The sequence below is a fragment of the Apus apus genome, chromosome 4 (assembly GCF_020740795.1).
Source record: "Apus apus isolate bApuApu2 chromosome 4, bApuApu2.pri.cur, whole genome shotgun sequence".
NCBI lineage: Eukaryota > Metazoa > Chordata > Aves > Apodiformes > Apodidae > Apus > Apus apus.
The window spans coordinates 98,421,631-98,440,551 of record NC_067285.1 but is presented as its reverse complement, the minus strand read 5'-3'; the positions used below and the strand labels follow the sequence as shown (position 1 = coordinate 98,440,551).

General features: G+C 36.1%; 1 long non-coding RNA gene across 6 annotated transcripts in view; it reads right to left on the bottom strand.

Moving 5' to 3' along the window:
* Nucleotides 1-18,921, bottom strand: part of LOC127383728 (uncharacterized) — a 43,425-nt gene that overhangs the window by 22,732 nt on the left and 1,772 nt on the right. For all 6 annotated transcript variants that reach the window (XR_007889263.1, XR_007889265.1, XR_007889262.1 and 3 more), the window contains exons 2-3: nt 11,185-11,331; nt 978-1,072 (exon numbers count right to left, since the gene is read on the bottom strand). This is a non-coding gene — a long non-coding RNA (uncharacterized LOC127383728). The remainder of the gene's footprint in view (nt 1-977; nt 1,073-11,184; nt 11,332-18,921) is intronic.

Genomic DNA, 18,921 nt, shown 5'->3' with positions numbered 1-18,921 from the left:
CCCTTGTCTATTTATTTCACAAATGGTATTCCAAAAGGACTCTAAATCAATTGTAAGCAAGTCACATACAGTACACTGTTTATTTGGATAGTATTTCAATGTAATTTGTTTAATGTTTTCAGTATAACTTTTAATTTTTGACATATTTTTAACTCTTAAACATTCAGTTCCTGTGAAGTAGAGCTGAGAAGATAGGTGTGTTTTTTAAAAAATAAAAAATGAAACAGACAATTATCTTCGCACAAAGTGTGGCATGAAGAATTGTGGAGGCATGAGCTCAGTGGAATCATCTGTCAAAAGTTCAAATTCAAAGATCATGTCTATCACTACTGTTCTAGGATTCTTCTAACTTAATTGCTCAACATGTTTGTGTCCTGTGTGAGTTGACATGATCACAGTAACATTTTGCCTTTCTGGTTAATATTTCACTAACAGGACTTGGTGCTCTGAAACCAGAGTGATCTATACTTCAGAGCCTTTTTGGGATATAATCCAGATATTAAACTAGTTTTGTAGATATATTGATTAACACACAAAGAGTAAAGACTGTGAAGTGAAATCTACTGAAACTTTTAAATCAGTGAATAATGATTTCCAAAAGGCATTGATCAGTACATGGAAAGAGCTAAAAATGGCATGAGGAACATTGGTTTTAATATCTCATTTTCAATAGTAAAACTTCTTTGGATTAATTTTGTGATTACAATCCCCAGTATTCAGAAGCAAAGGCACATCTTAAAGAGTGTGTAAAGCATGGGTGGGAAAAGGGGGCTGCCTCTAGTGATTGTCTGATACAAAATATTCCCTCCTGGAACAGAACAGGAGCTCCAAAGGCATTTGAATTCCAGGAATACGTTAATTTTCTTCCTGTCCAAAGAAACAGCTGCACTACAGCACAGTGCACTGCAGAAGTTCAGGGATGTCCTCATGAGATGTTGCTTTTTCCTAGAACTCTTTGGGGAGGTGTAACTACTCACCACTCCTGACTCCCAGCTGGCATGAAACACAGTGAAGTTTGAAATGAAATGCACAGCACTGATGTTTCAAATCTTTGTGCCAGAAGATGGAACACCTGCATTGGACAATAGGAAGTGGATGATTAGAGTAAAGCAAATTTATAAATTTTTAAGCATGACACTTTACTCCAGATCCTGCAAATAAAAGCAGTAAATGAAAGACTGTGGCAGTGAAAATCCCTCTAAACCCGATGTGTGTATAACAACTTAGTTGTATGGTTTAGTCACGTTTTTTTGACTAATACGTTGGGGTTTTTTAATGAGGTGAAAATAGGAAAGAATATGAAAACTAATATCACTTAAAACTCCTCCTAAAGATAAATGATATTTAATAACATCCAAATCACAGGGATTGTGAAAATTCCCTTATGGCAGAGTTTCCATATATCTGCTGTCAATAATAATTGTTGAAGTATTATGGTTCAACTTTAAAATTTAAACCAGGAATCCCCAAACGCTTATAACAGAAAGGAATATTCTGCAAATGAATCTTGGCTATAATCCTTGTAAAGGATTATACACCTAAAATTTAAATCTACTCCAAGTTTAGTGTACAAGTTAGGTAAAGGGATGATAATGGCAATCTAAACCACAAATACTGTAATAAGTGTGGGGTTTTATTAACTGACATTTGCTGGAGACCAGTTTCAGCACAACATGCTATTCTATTAGGTTCTTCTTACAGGGTACCTGTAGCATGGCAATAATATGAAACTCTTCAACAGAAGAGTTTTTAGATACATTTCAATTTTGCAATTATAAAAAAATGGAAACTGCCCTTTGCTTCTGACTGGAAAGCTGTTGTTATTAATAAGTTAAGCAGATACTTTCTGTGATCTAGAGAAGTTCTAAAATCTTTCTAATTTGTATTATTTGTAAGGAATTATATTTGTCAAATTCAGTTGGAACCTTGTAGGCAATTCATTTTACACTTTGTTCCTTGGGATTATAATAGTGACTTCTTTTCCTTTTGGCAGGTTGCCCTATATTACAGATAGAGCTTGTGATGTGGAAAGGTAAAGATATTTCTAAATTTCTTATAATAGTGTTTCTATGTATGATCATGTTCCCTCTTACTAGGTGGATAGTGCTAGTACTCAGGCTAGTAGTCATGTGTGAGTGGGACACATACAAGAACACTCAAATAATGAGGACAGGTGATTTCTTCTTTCCCTTCCTCTGTCAGTGGCTTTCACAATGTACCAAGACACTCTTCTCTGCCATTAGTTATTCCTTTATATTTCTAGCTATATTTATGTATGTGTATGATATATTTATGCATATATATGTATGTGTATGCAAATATGCCAAGCAATATTTACAGGCCACTGCATATATCTAAATACCTGATGTTGCTGTGGAGGGATTTTATGAGAAATAAAAAAATAAATGTCACCGGAGGGCTCACAAGCTGCTTTATTTTTGATATCAAAACCAATGAGTGTTGAGACTTACACCTTTCCTGGGATTCAATTTCCCATGTTTTTAATGTTTCTGAACAGACATCAAGGTGTCCAGATACCAAGGTGAGGGTGCATTATCTCTCCTTCTGTCACCAGAATCTAATTTAAACACTGGTATCATTTTTCTGCTGATTAAGTGTTCACTCTCAGCCCAGAGTTTACTTCTCTGTGGATAAGCAATTGCTGCTTGGAGTTTACATGTGCTTGAAGTGTAATATACTTAACCTGTGTTTATAGCCTATTTATCAGGTGTGCATTCATACAAGCTGATGGACACAGAATACAGTCCTGTAGTCTGTTTGAAAATGGACGTGGGTGTAGGTACCTGAGTTGCTTAACTTAAGCTTTTTAAAAAGGTATTCAGATGACTTACCACCTCCTCTTTTATGAACTGCATATGTATTTCATTGCCTGGGTCAGTCACCTCTTCCTTAAGCAATAATTCTAATCACAGAGCTTTTCCATGGCATAGAGCTTGCTGAACCTCCAAATCCCTCTCAGGGACGCTAGTATAGAAGTAGACTGACAGCAGAAATGGAAACAATACAGTGTATTGACCATATGCTAAAAAGTAGGAAGAAGGAAGACTGTACATAAGAGAATGACACTGATACAAAAATAGAGTAGATTTGAGAGAGAAGAGGAGAAAAAAGGAATTCCAAATCAGATAGACTGAAAGAACTGGCTGCATATATGCAGAGATCAACAGTCATAGTAAAACCCTTTCTGCAGGGCATAACGTGGGAAAGTCTTAGAGATTCATCTTCACTTGTTGAAATCTAGCTCCAAATTATCTCCAGTCCCTTTAATTCCTCCCCATAACGACCAGCATCCTTCCCTTAGTAGCTCTTATTCTCCCTTCCTTCTTGGTTTTATTCTTTCCTTGTGATCTCTACCGAAGCTGGCTTTGCTCTTAAACCTCTCTTTGATTTCTCTGCTTCTCTAATTCCTTGCCTTCCTTCTTTGTTTTCATTCCCTTTGCTCGATGCCAGAGCCTGTATTTTCAATTCTTCCCACCCTTGCGCTCTCAGCTCCTCACTCTCCGCTCAGTGCTCTCCACCTGACTAATCCCCAGTACTGGCTCCTTACCAAAAGCACTACTTCCACTTCTGTTCTCATGCTGTCAAACACATCTGGAATAAACTCACTTCCTCAGCTTAAACATAATTCTCTTATCTGAGCTTGTCTAAAGATTTTTACTTTTCTTCCTCAATGGACTCTTACGATGCAAATTGCCCATTATCTTTCTTTACTTTATAGTTCACCCTAAAATCTTCTGCCTTCAGCACTCTGCCTCCTTCAACAACACCTCTTCCCCCTCCCCCCAGTCTTTCCCACCTCATCCCTCAGCCACTGCCTCATTTTGTGTCTATACTCCATACGGCTGCAATTATCTGTAACTATGGGCCCACGACCCACATAGTGCAGGACAGCTGTGCTGCCCAACATGCTTGCTCCCTTTTTGGTGGTTGCAGAGCATCGTCCAGCACAGAGGATGCCACTGCATCCCCAGATCCCTGTGCAAACTCGAGGAGACAGAAAAGCAGCTCCTTATACAACATACAGAAAAAGGACAGGTCACCTGTATGATGTTACCTCCTTGTGTAAACAGAAGATTTGAGTGAGCAGCATCCAACACAATTATTGAATTCTGCTCTTAATGACTGAATCCAGATATCAGACCTTTAGAAACTCTAAGTAACAAAGAGATATGAATATTAACATGTTAGATTTCCTTAGCACTTTCAATAGGTTTAATTAACCATTAAGAAAAATAGTAATTCTCCATACAAATATTCCTATTCAGTTATCTTTAAACATTCAGTTTCCATCTGCTTTTCTTAACAGCAGACAAAACAAGAGTGTGCTTAAAACTTGCTTTTATTAAGAGTATGTAATTGAAACCACTTCAAAGCAAGAATTATGAAAATATAAACTAGATGATGAGCATTGAATATAATTACTTTTGAGTTGAAAGATTTGTTATACATTTTGGATCGACAGTGCTTTACCCTAACACAGTTGTTGTTTTTTTTTTTAAACTGTGACTGGTTTTATCTCATATTCTTTGGTTTCTGTAGGTGTTTTGCTTCACAAGATAATAATTTTCACAAGAATATATGAAGTTGTTTTTCTAAATGTCCATGATATTTGTAGGCATAGGATTTTACTGTGGGTTTTTGCTACTTAACTGTCTTACACCTACCAATGAAATTAAAAATACATTGATGCAGAGAAGAATAATATTTGATAAGGAGGAAAAATATGGAATGCAGGTACAACTGAATAGTAATATGAAACAATATATTGTGATTTTATCTGCATTGGTTCAATGAGGGATATATAGTTTTCCTTTCCTTCAGAAGTGTCTGTATCTATAGTCTAAATTTTCACAATCTTTATGACATCTAAATTTTCCATAAGGTTTCTGTCTACCTTCTATTCTTATTTTGTACAGTTAATTCTTGAGTTTAATTCTGGTTAAAATGGTGGTCTTTGTTTACTTGACTGTGGTGACATGCATTTAAAAGTAAACGTAACTAACAGAAAAGATGAAAAAACTGGGCGCTAGGGAGAGAAAGATTTTTGTTTAGATTTGGATTTTAGCTGCTATCCATGTTGAAATTAAAATATATTAGATGTGAAAAAAACCCAACAAAACTGATTAATGGAGGTGAGGTTCATGGACATTTTCTCAACTGGACCTTCATTGCTGCAAATATCATCCAGCAATCAGTTTGCTACTGTTCTTTTAATCAGTTTTAGCATGCATACACTTTTAGCAGCCAAATATTGCACCCAAAATCCATTTGGCATATGCAAGATAGGAGCAAAAGACAGTAAAGGAACAAGTACAAAAAGTTGTGGAAAAGTAAAAGTTGCAACATGTGTTCAGCATTTGATGACACTGAATTAACAGTAAAGTGTATGATAGTAATTTGTTGGCCTGACCCCTTAGCTTAACTTCTTAATCCTTGGCCTTTGTTTCAGACAGTTTCTGTGGTCTCTAGAGCTCAGTGTATTAAAATGCCCTGGTCTTAATTCAAACAGTTTAAAATAGTGCTGAATATAATCACACAGTCATGAAGAAGTCAGTTCAAAGCTTCTGCTCCTTTGCTTATCCCAAGACCTCTGCTGAGATGGTTAGCCCACTGAACTTCCAGTATGACCTATGATATTGGCCATTTGCTTTTTAGGTGTACCAAAAAAATGCTAAGGCACATTTTCAACAAATTTAAATGCCCTTTTACGTCAACTCCTATTGCTCTGACAGAATGAAATTCCAAGGGTAAACATCAGTATAGATAAGAACAGAAACTGGAGAAGGAAATAAAATTGTATAGAGCAGAGTTACATGCACAGGACATGACAATGGACAGTGACAGATTTACCAGAGGCCTTCCTTTTTCTCTCCCTTGCATTACTGCTTCTTCTTGTGGTATGTCATCTATGTCACTTGGCTGGGAGGCAGCCATGTCCCTGGGCAACCACTTGTCACTGTAAGTGTTTGCATCCAGCTCAACAGTCATCAAGTGACAAGCAGCACTGCTTTTTAAGCCCAACTAAAAGATTTCCAGAGTCCACACTTCTTAAAATGCTTTTTCCCTGTACATATCACTTGCATTAGTATATGTAAAACTTATCATTAGGAAATGGATTTTTTTTAAATTGTTTTTTTATATGTTCATTAGAAACCATTTTGTTAGTGAGTAAATAAGAAAAATTTTACCAGAAGCAGTAGCAGTAGTCCAGTCCTTTGAGAGCTGTAGGTATTTCCAGTGCCATCTGTATACTTTTCATGATGGCAACACTAAATATTTTTTTCATAATATTTTCCAGTTGTCATTTTTTTAACTTTTGTAACATCAGGATGTTTACTTTTCTTTATAGGAAGAAATCACACTTTTCTTAGTAACCAGTCTTATAGAGAGTTCTGAAACCCAAGAATGCTGGAAACAACGTAATAAGTGATTTGGCATTGCAAGCTTCAAAAGTTTACCTGAATTCCGACTTTGCATTGAATTAGTCATACTTGCCACTTCCTTTGTAAATTAAACTTTGATATGGTATCCTTCTGGCTATTTCTTTCATGTATCATATGTGATTTTTGCATCTTGGTAGCCACTACCATTACCATTGGGAAAAGAGATTCCAAGTCTTTAATTTAAGATGCAAAGTTCAATTAAATCTTCACTTTTGACTCTTGACACCTGACAGTAACTGAATATTTTTATCAACCTTATTGTCAGCACCAAAGCCTGCCATGTTTTTATTTAGAAGATGGCAGAATGAAGGAGTATAACCAAATATTCAGAGGTCAAGATAATAAAGAATGGGGTTTTGCATCAGATATTTTTGTGTCCAGGTCTCTGAGATAAAATTTGTTTTATACTCCATTGTATTCTGAACTGAAAAGTATTAGCGATCTTCTGTTTATCCTGCTTTTGAATCTAGAGTGAGTGGATGGTAAGTGAAATATTAATTCTTCATGTTACCTGAGCTTGTGAAAAAACAAGAAGTAAATTTCAATGTAACTGTCCAAGAAAATTGTTGATTTGTGTGCTTCAATTAAAATCTCTTAGCTTGAAAAACACCTTATAAAAGCAATTCCATATCTTTTTCTTATAATTCACTATCAGCTTGTTCCAATTAATTTCACTTTTGATTCCAGATTTGCATCAGCATTTGTGATTTGTGTGATTTGTGAAGTGTTTATGTCATCCCTGCAAATCTGACTGATCTGCAGACATTCCAAGGTTTTAGTATTTGCTCTGAATGGTTTGGGTTATGGCAATGTTTCAGGATTTAGACTGTAAACGCCCTGGTTTACAGGGCTGGTCTGAGTTTCACACTTGTATAATGTGTAACTCCAGTAGGCCCTATTTGGATATATTAGGCATGATTACAAGAGAAATATTAATACTCTCATGCTTGCAGGCATGACCTAAGGATGTAAGAACAGATGCAATGCTCTACTGAGTTAGAGCAGCAGTATAGCTCAGTGCTGTGTCTCCAGATGTGGCAGCAGGCACCTCTATTTGGGGAGAACACGTGAGTTTGGCTAATCTCTGCAATGCAGTCTTCCATTCCCTTCCCTTCCCAGCATCACCAGTTGGTGGGTTAAGGATAATAGAGGATACCTTCTGTTTGCTTTAGTGTCTCTCTCTTTGGTGTTGATCTTCCCCAACCTGAAATGGATGCATCTTCCACAAGTTCACCACTGGCTGCACAAGGAAGCAAGTTCCTTTAGCTATTATAAGTCAACCTGTTAGTTTAACTGAGTGCTATTCAATTCTACTATTATGAACTTGAGTGAGTAAAAGTTTCACATTTGCCTTACTCACTACTCAATTAATGGCTGATGTCCTCATGACGCTGATTGTATAAATGTCAAGGATGAAAATTACAGTGCACCACTCACACAGCCCAGCAGTGGCTCTTCCCCTAATCTAGCAGCTCAATATCTCTCATTCCTTTACATAAACTTAACTATTTGAGATTAAAAGTCCAATAGCAAACTTCAGTGGGCAGCTTGGCCATTTGTAAGCTTGACCTGAATGGAGTTAACCAAGAGGCTGGGAACATAAAGAATCTGGAACCTTGCCACAAACATTGATTCAGATAACACAGATTGTCAGCACTGCATTTCAGTCCTTGCCTGCAGTGCAAGAAGTGTGTGCCTTCTTGATGTGTGTGCCAGGTATCCTTTATTTTTCTTGAAAAATACTACTATCTCTAGTTGTATGTCCATCTGCTCGCAAGTTATGCAGTGAGTGAGCACTCAGGAGGTCACATAAGCCTTAAAAGGGGGAGATGTGGGATTAGAAGTCCCTTCTACTATACCTACCTCACTGTGAAGCATCCACTGCATAGAGGGGTTAGGATAATAAAGCCAGAGCAAGAGCATCTGTACTAGAGCCTTACACTCAGGAGCAAGGGGTTTTAGGGACTAGTTCTTTCCAGAGACAGGGTGACATGAAGGCGATGCTGTGTGAGGCTGTACTGCATGGATATGGGTTATAGAGCTCAAGTCTGACTGTATAGTTTGCAAGCCCATGTGGCATGTGAAAACTTGGTTTCATACTGAATGCAACTGAAACAGAATATGAGCAGAACTTTATTTCCTTCCTCTTGTATTTATGCCACAGAAGAAGGAAAGTGCTCTAGCATTAATTGGCTGGAAATAGTTAAAAAAGAACAGGATAAATTTAAAAATCCTTGAGTATGCTTCACTTCACATTAGTAAGCATAATCTGGGATCAAAAAGCATAAGAATAAAATTGAATTACAATAATTGATTTCTCTGTTGCTTTTGCCACTCATGTCTATCTTATTTCAGTTTCTGGCTCTTTGCTCAGCCAAGGAGGGGCAGAAGGGAAATAAGAACCTTTTCGTCTTTGCACTGTGGCATGAGGGCAGCACATAATAGTGGTTCCTGGGCTCCCCTCAGTGAGGGGAGCTTGGGAACCACTCACTCCAGTATCCGCCTCACTTTAGCTGGGGGATTGAGATGGGTGACATGCAGAGAGGCCTCAGTGCCATGGGACAGGCAAGTGCAGTATGAAGAGCTGCTCCCCACCTCAAGGGGCCATGCATGCAGGAAGGTCTGGGGCCTGCCCGAGGCACACGCGCTCCAGCGCTCCTCCTGGGGCGGTGTCTTCTCACCACCAGACAGCCAGAACTTGCAGACAAATGGCACAATTTACCCTTCCTTTCATCTTTAGGACTGTAGCAACATTATGCAAATCCCAGCAATGCCCCTAGCAACCCAGTCCAAAGGCAATTTTATATGCTTTTTTTTCCCCTTGACAGATTTCATCTCCAAAGAGATGAGTCCAGTAGAAGACAGAAGTGAAGGCTGCTAGAGTACAGTGTGTCTGGTTTTGAATGCGATGTGTCGACAGCTTCAGCCTAAGGCACTGGTGTGATTTTGTTTAAACAAACATAAGCCAATTAAAAATACAAAGAGATTCAAGGAAAAGGTGCTCTTAGCAGAAAGACTCATGGGAGAATAATTTAAAGAACAGATCAATAGCAGTGAGAGAGATTTGTTCCCATAAGACTAGAAGACAGCATGTAACAAATCTTGAGAAAAGCGTTTATAGGATTTGTTTTGTGAGTGGCTGTGGCATAAAAGAGTAGTGCTTTAGCATAATTATAGTTAAATATTTACACAGTCTTAGCTGTTTCAGGGAAAGCAAATATCCTTGCAAAGATTATTTTCTCCAATATATCACTGAAAGTGCTTGCTGTGCGTATCTTTATTACAAACAAAATAATTATATAAATATAATTTTGTGTTCAACAAAAAGAGTATTGGAGAGCGCTGTCTTTAAAAAAAAAATCATAAACCAAGAACAATATACACCATTACCTACAGGTTGAAATATTCTCCCTCTCATTTTCCGGTTCACAGCATTGTAACCTCTTCTTCTCTCAATTACACAGACAAAAAAAATCTTAAAAATCTAGTAAGAAAACTCCTTTTAGTAAATGACTGGAAAATATTTACTTAAATAGTATTTTTTAAAATCTCCAACTGTAATGGGCAATATTTCGGGACTGTCCAGGTGTAGAAACAGTACAGGATATTTCAGCTGCCTTGCTCTCTAGACATCTAGTTCAGGTGTCTTAGTTAAGACAGTATGTCCTCTAGCTTTCAAATATTTCAGGTGGAAAAGGGGAAATCATGGGGACCGAAAATATTTGTGCACTTATGTGTCTTCCAGAGGATGATTCAGAAGTGCAGTTCAGTTAGAAATTATATACCCCCTGGAGAAATATCTCTTCTGCTCTATGAAATGTATAGGGACAATAGAGGGATGGGTATCCTATACTGGATCATTAAAGTTAATAATATAAACTTAGACTAAACTTAAATTCCTATAAACTTAGACCTTTGAGAAAATAACAGATGTATTTATTTATTTATTTATTTCCAAAGGAACATATTTATCTCCCAGACATGGGAAGTCTAGAGAGATTGCTCCTGAGCTATAACATTTATTTTTTTCAGCAGAACAGAATAACTTTGAAGAAAATACTAAAATTCTTTATTGAGATTAGAATAAAGAGACTGTTTCAGTAGTAAGATGACTTAAAAATTAAGGCATATACCAGATCCTTGGTGTACATCTGTTCAGTTCCGCTGCTTTGCTCTCTGTTCATAAAGGAAATGGTAAACAATGTTTTTTATCTGCTGATGAAATGACCCATTGTTTTACACTGCTCAGAGGGTAAAGTGGGAGAAAGATTAATAACACAGTGCAGCTGTTATAGGAAAAGCTCAATAGCCCAATAACTTCATTGTGTTGTTGTGTTTATCAGAACCATCTCAGTTCTGGTAAAGCACGTTTCTGCTGTACATGTAGCTAAAACCCTCATAGGTAACTCAAACATTAATGACACAGTTTGAGTCACAGCTCACATATCCCACTCTTGGAGATAAAAAATTAACTTGGAAGTGACAAGTAAAGTGATTTCCAGTGTCAGTAGCTACTAAGACCACTTTGTAGTAGAGGCCGCATGCTCTTAAGTGGATCTTACTCCATCAGCAGGCTTGAACTTGAGGATGCCACTTAATGTGTTTCATAAATGCAAGATGTATTGCAAAGCATTTAGAACACCATTTTTCATTTGCTCTGAAGCATTCGCTGGAAGGTCTAAACATAAGTTTCTAATGAAAGCTAAGAATGTGACTTTACCTCAGGTGTTTTCTGCTTGCCTTTCAGATTATTGATGTTTGTGGTCAGGATTTCTCTAATGGCTTGTGACAGGTGCAAATTTCATTAGGAAAAGTTTCCAGTTGAGAATGAAAGCATGAAAAGTTTTCAGTCTCCATATTTAACTACCTGGGGAGAAAAAGAGAGAAGGAAAGTAGAGAAAAGAAGTCCACATAGAAGTATTCTATTACATTTGCTGAAATAAGTAGTGGAATGAAGAAGAATAAGAATAACAAAACAAAATAATTTCTTAGCTTTGCAAAATCTGTTAAAAAAATGTACAAAAATAAGAGAGCAACGTTAAAAAGAATAACAAATTTAATGAGGATGCAAGATGTTGTAAGAGAGGGTATTTTTAATACATCATAATTGCAAGAAGCATGTGCTTTTCCATGAACTTCCTGCTGAACTTGAAGAAAGCCAACCTAAGTCTTCATTGTCTTTTGATCAGACCTCAAATATGGCCAAGTGTTTATGCCACTGGGCTGTATCTGACATATCACTTATTACAGGGCAGAGCAACCGTCCTTTAGAAAAAGACACCTTTTAAATTTTCACAATTAATCCACCATAATGGTATTAATCAAAAGAAGACCAGCAAAATATAAAAATTTGGATAAAAATATAGAATTTGAACTGCACTATTTTTTATCCATACAATCAATACAAATATTTACCCATAGAATTAAAGAAAAATACCAAACAGCACTGAAACTAATAAAATTGCTCAATTCCAGAGTATTAACCTTTAAAATTCATTGGTTGCTAAATACTAATTTCTGTATTTATCAATACGTGTAGAGAAAGCTTTTTGTTAAAGAAAGGTAATTTAATTGTTTCGAATTATTGTTATCCATGATGCAGTATTTTTTAATCACTTACTAAGGAAAAATAGTTTTGTCTATTTTATGGAACACTTCTATAGATTATTAACAATCCAAATGTATACTGTGATAGGGAATTTACATCCATATTTGTATACTATTTTTATTTGGCAATAGAAGCAATTATTTTAATCACTGCATTAAAAAATAAATCTGTGTTTAACTGCCACGTAAATGTCTGAAAGTTTTTTTCTTAGCTTTCCCATTGTCTTTAGTCTGAGTTTCAGTCAATAGTTGTTAATAAAGGGATAAAGTAATAGCCTGAGAAATTGCGTAATGTGATCTTCAGAGAATGATTGGGCTTTTGTTGTTTAGAGGCAAGACTAGGCATCAGATGCTTCAGTTTCTTTCATGGGCCTCTGAAGTTTATTTCATGGAACTAGCACATTTTGTGTAGAGCTTTCCCAGTATCATTTTTTCAAGCTTGGAAATAGTGACAATGCTTGTTAATTTTCTTTTATGTGGTATTAATATTTCTAAAGTGCTTAAAATATGCTGGGGGGTGGGTGTGAGTTGGTATAAATGGCAAAAATTACCTACATTTTAAATGATCAAAACTGCCTGAGTGTGAGAGAAAAATAATTCAAATGACAACCTAAGAAAATAAACAAATTCCACCTTTGGCTATATTTCATACACAACTGCAGGACATCTAGGTGCATTTATTTTTCAATTGTAGTTCACTTTTCAGCTACACTCAGAACTTAGTGGAAATGACTGTGGGGAATATGTATGAGTACCTCTTCAAAGTATTTCCTCCTGAAGTGCCAACCCAAATCAAGACAACGTGTTGTCCCCCCTGCTGCACCTCTCCTATTGTGAGGGTTGAAGAGTCCATGCCCTCCACAATTCTCAGTGACATTTCTGTTTCTTGATTTGGATATTAATATACTGTGAATGTGGTTCCATATGTTTTCCCACATTTCTCTTTCACTGCAGGTTAACGATGTGCCCAGGTTTGGCCTTTTGGAGAAAGTTATGACTTCACTATCTATTCATGTGGACTCTTAAATTAAAAATTGATTGGGCTACTTCTGTTCTTTGTTTTCTTCCAAGGAACAGCAACCTATGAGGAGGCAACTTGAAGAGCAGACACCCGGGAAGTAAAACAACAAAGTACGCTGTGTATATGATAGGCTTTACTATCTCAGCATTATAGAGATGTAACTACTAAAATGAAGTCTGGCATTGTTTTTTCTCATGGCTGCGTGAGTGGCAGGCCCTGGGGAGAGTGTATTAGAGTTCTCATCTTGTAACTTAACTTCTCCTTTTGTTGTTCTGCATAATTGCTGTCACCCAGGTAAAACTGGATCATTTCTCCCATGGTAAATTCTCTCCCATAAAACCCTTTGACCTTCAGGCAGCAAAAGCAGCAGGGTTTCTTATCTTACGATTTAGCTGAAGAAAATAACTACTTGAAGAGGAAGCGCTTAGAAATAAACAATGTCTGAATTAGAAAACTAAACAACTGCTTTTTTTTTACCACAAACTGGGGCTCCTGGCAATATTTTCCTGGAATTAAGGAAAGATACAACATTTGAAGAACTAAGGTGCTTAATCATGTGAAGAATTTTAACGGAAATTTGAGTACAGCTGGGACAATTGCTTAATTATGAGTAGAATTCTGATAAATGTAAAAGCTGCTCATGTTTTGTCAACAGACATTAGAATGACTTATGAGCTCATATTGGTTCTTCAACTCTGACATTAAAATGTCCAGGATATTTTTGAAATGCTGAAAGCAGTGAGGTAATAGCCCTTAACAATGGAAGTATGGAAAAAAAAAGTGTCCATTTGGACATTAGATATCTTAGAAAAGAGGTTTTTTGCTGATTGTTGTTCTGATAGCTTCTACCTCAGCAGAGTGGTTGAGCACATTTTCTTGGCCAAAATTCCCGTAAATCAGTCTTTCCAGCCTTTTTTTTTTTCCCCAGAGCTTCTGGGGAAAAAAGAAATCCAATTTTCATTCAGGAGGTATTTTCACCAAAAATCTGTTAATTTGATCAGATTACTTGCTGTATTAATTTGGTGATTTAATAATTCAATCTATTGAATCTATTGGTATATGGATTCATTTTTAATTGAGACCTTAATTTGATTATTGTGTTACTCTCATTTTAATTAACAAATTAAGACTGTAGTGTATTACTTCAGTAATTGCCATATATTGCTCGTCTTTGCTGAAGTGTCTCTTGGGCATCTAATTATTTTTATTTTTTTTTAGAAATCCGTAAAAGCACAAAGAACTATTTTATTTCAAAATACAATGTTGGTAAAAAAATTATGAAAGGGTTTGTAATTGGAAAAAAATGCAAGTCTCTTTGGGTCTAGCTGCATGATCAAATTTAAATCATTCTCTCTACAGAGTGTCTTTTTTTCAGGAGATACCAGGCAAATTTATTTCAATGAGATGCATGTGTAACTACAGAGAAAGAAATACAATATAGCTTATTCTTTGGAAAGTTAAAAAGTACTGAAGTATTTTTGTACTATCCATAAAACCTATGCTTTGCCAGAGCACCAGTTTTTGCAGTAGAGATATCTCAGTTTTCCAATGTCTTTCACTATAGTTGTAGATTAAGAATGTGCCTTTAATTCACATAACCTTGAGGACAATAGTGATGTTGACTTCTGTTAAACTACTTGAGTAAAGACTTCTATTATTTTAGTTTGTGTGTTTTCACATGTCATGATTTTTCAGGAAGAACTCAAGTATTTCAAGTAGATATCTAGAAAGCAATGAATTTACCATATTACCTTCTGTTCCACCATTCCTGTCTTTATGTACAAAACCTGAAGTTCATCAGGGGTTTTAAAGTGATGAAAACAGAAGCACATTTCATAGAAAAGATGAGAAATGTAGTGTGTACTGGCATTTCTACTTTTATTGAGATCTGTTTGTTAAAAGCCAAATTAAGGACACTGTGTCTGACCAGACAATGGGATGACCATACACTTCTGCACTTTTCCATTCTCTTCCTGCCTCAGATTATACTTCCTTTTTTGTGACTGCTGCTGCTGCATGTGTAAGATGTAGGATGTGGTCAAGGCCCTGGCATGCCAAGCAGAACTCACCTTCAGGGGCCAGAACTGTCAGTCCGATGTAGATAACTGTAGAATAAAGTACCTCTGACATGCTGTACGCATTTTTCTTGAAGTGTAGGCAAAAACTGTGAGGGAAATGAATAAATGTGCCCTGAAGTCCAAGGGAGTAAGCAAGCTGTAAAGTAGCTTGCTAATTCTTTGCAAGCTTGGGCAGCTTTGTGGTTCTATGGCTGAAATTAAGTCTTTTAAACTTGCTTTCATGAGGTGTAATTTTTTTCCCCTTCTGTTCGCATAAAGTACAAACTATCTGTTTCCAAACAGTCTAAGCAAATTAAACCAGCCCTGACTGTCAGGAAGACAATAACTCTTCATGGTGTAAATTGGAACACTGATAGTAACGTACATGTATTTTAGAAAGTCCAGAAGAACAAATTACTAAGGTTTTAAAAATAATTTAATTTTTAAAATTATAATTATTGACTCTTCTTTTAGGTAATAGATCAGAAGCAGTTTATGTAGAATTTGACATTCTATTCTGAGAGTTATGAAACAATCAGAAGTGAGGTTTTTTTCCCTTTCCCTTTTCCTTTTCACTTTTTTCTTCTTTTTTTCCTTTTTCTTTTCCCCCCCTTTTTTTTTCCCTTTTCCTTTTTTTAATTTATTTTTTTATTTTTTTAATTATTATTATTCTTTCCCTTTTTTCCCTTTTCCTGTTTTCAAGTGTACTGGATAACTGGTCCTCACACTCATACACATAACCTGACCTCTGTATTGAGTAGACTAGATCAAAGTCAGTCTGCCTTGAGGGTAAGCATTTGTTAGAGTCTCGGATACATCCTTTGAAGGCTGAGTTATTGCAAATACCGTCATTGTGGAAAAGGGACAATTAACTTGGATGATCTGTGGGTGGTGACTATTGCCATTGCTGCATGTTTTGGATTTACAAACAGCAAGGGTCAAACACTTCACACCCTTCAGCACAGAAATGAGCCGTGTAGAGGACTCAGCGTTCTAAAACACAGCACAAGCCTGCATTTTTCTGTCTGTCAAAAGATTTCAGAAGTAATTCATTGCTACAGCTCCCTGGAGTGAGAGTCTGCTTGTCCATCTGATTTTCCTGACTGAGTGCTTTAAACATTCTCCGAGGTAAAAACTGTTGTAGTCTTGTTTCCAACGCATAATAGTAAAGACAGGAAGTGTGAAACCATTTGGAATCTTTCTTCCCTGCTGTCATATTTTATCACTGCTTGGGTGTTAGGTTCATGATCAGCTCTTGATTGCAAGCTTCAGAGCTAATATTATTTCTAGATGCTGTCGGGTGCCCCTCTGAAAGATTGCTGCATTCCAGAAATCAGATATACAAGACTTTGCTTATCAGATATTTCAAAGAAAGTGAAGAAAAAGGCTCCTAAAAATGTAAGCTTGTGCCAGACTATACTGCACTGTTGGACCAGGATTATTCTGAGAAAAGTTTTCTGAAACAAATGCCATTCACCAGCTTTGCAGTTATTTGGCTGAAATAAGAGTCTAATTTTTAAGGAGTGACACACTATGGAGACCAGAGGCATCTGCTGATTCCTACTCTATAGATGTGGTTGTTGCAAATAAAATTTTGCCTCAAATAGCAGGTCTGGTCCTGTTCTTAATAAAGAAAAGCACAAATAATATTCCTGTTAATTATAATATGAGAGGTCCATACTGATTCATGTCTTTTTTTTGCACCACAATTGCTGTGATAATTAGAAGTTAGTAGAAAAGATAGTATTTAGGATATTAAGTTAGGCTTTTGCTTTATTTAAGAATAGCCAGAAAATCTGGATTTCAGGTGAACCTGTGACTGAAAAATGCATGGAAAAAGGACACTTTTAAATCCTGTATATATATTTTTGCAGTGTTTTGATAGTAGCAAGAGCTTTTTTTGAATGAAGTGAAAATCAGTTTTCATGTGTAAAGATATTTTTTCATCCCTCACTACAGGAAAATTTTAAAGTCTAAGTAAGCTATTCTGATCAGCTGAGGAAGCTTAAGTTTATGAATTGTAAGGAGAAGTCAGATGGCTCAGCTGGCAGATTTTTTCAGGTTCTCCCTACTCTGACTGAAATCACCTTCATATCTGTTTTTTTGGGGGGTGTTTTTTTTTGTTTGTTTTGTTTGTTTGCTTGTTTTGTTTGTTTTTCTTTGCGTTTTTTTTTTGGTGGGTTTTTTGTGTTTGTGTGGGGTTTTTTTGTTTGTTTGTTGGTTTGGTTTTTTTTTGTTTGGGTTCTTTTGTTGGTTATATTGGCTATTGCTTTGAAACATAGCCTAAGGGAAATCAGCTAGCTTAGTGCAAAATGCAGTCAAACTGATTACTGTTAAAAAATATCACTTGTAGGAGACTCAGTGCTGTGATTCATAGTTCCTTATAATCACTTTGTGCTGCTACTACAGATATCTGATTTTCTTGACTGATTTTCATATTGATGAATCACCAGTTCTGTGCATTAAGTGACGTACTAACACACATTATTAAAGTGCATCTTTCAGGAACAATGATACATCAGAGCTATACGAAACAATGTAACGTATTAGCTGAATAAAGCCAAATGGCATCAACTTACTTTGTGTCAAGTTTTTTGTTTGAAAAATCTTCACATTTGCACCTCTAGCTTTTGAGCAGCTTATCATGGAAAAGAGAATAAAAATATTTTAAAAGGCCTTTTCTGTTATGTTAAGGTTTTCTGTTGTTTGTTTGGTTGGTTTATTGATTGTTTTAAACTGATGTTTCCATCAGCCCAAGAAAATCTGTGATCCTGCAGGAAGATGCAGCTCTCACTCCTATAACTATCCCAAAAAATCAAGATTTTTTTTTAATTTATTTTTTTTTTCTGAAAATAGGGGAAATGAACAGAATGGGAGGAGAGAGGTGAAATGCACTGGAAACTCTCCAGCTGAGACAAACATGCCTGCCTGTAGATAAAGGTGACATTCTTCTTGTCAATAAATCACCAGCTTAACCCTTAGCTTGCTTTAATCAGTTATGGAGTACTTCCAACAGGGCACAACAAACACATTGGTTCAAAGCTTATTAATGAAATTACTTGCTAATTCAACATTAATTAAATTGTAATGTGAACAATAATTTCTCTTCTGTAAATATCATTTTGGTTTGTGATGTAAATGGAAAAGAGGAATAACTGGGGATAAAGACTGACACTCCAATGAATCTTAAGAAAGAGACAATGGCTTTTTAGCAATTCTATCTGTCAGGAGGGTAGCAAACTGTAACATTATGCTTTGCAACCTTGTTAAGCAGAAAGTTGTGAAGGAAACAGCATGGTTCTTTTGAAGGGAATTTTATTCTACAGTCAAAGAGAAGGTTGCTAAACATGTGTAACTGATAATTTGAAAACAATTGTGAAGAAAAGGTCATTATTCCATTTTCATGTTTTGCCAGTATTAGATTCCAGCAGCATCATGCTCAGCCCACGAAAAAAATGAATTAATAAAGGCAAACTCTGTTTTTAACAGTTATGTAGTTAACAAGGTATAAACATAGGAAAAAACAGTGGGAACTGTTTTTTTTTAAAATCAGAAAATTTCTGAGATTAAAAAAAATATTGTCCTTTTCCATTGTCTATTGTCCTTTCATTGCACAATGAAAATAAGTTCTTTTATCATTTCTTCAGTGAAACCAGATTTCATAGTACAGTTCTGCTTTTACTATCTTGTTATTTGGCCAAGTCAGTTTCATGGAATGAGGGAAAGCACCACTGATGCTCATTTCTTCTGGAACTTAGTCTCACTTATATTA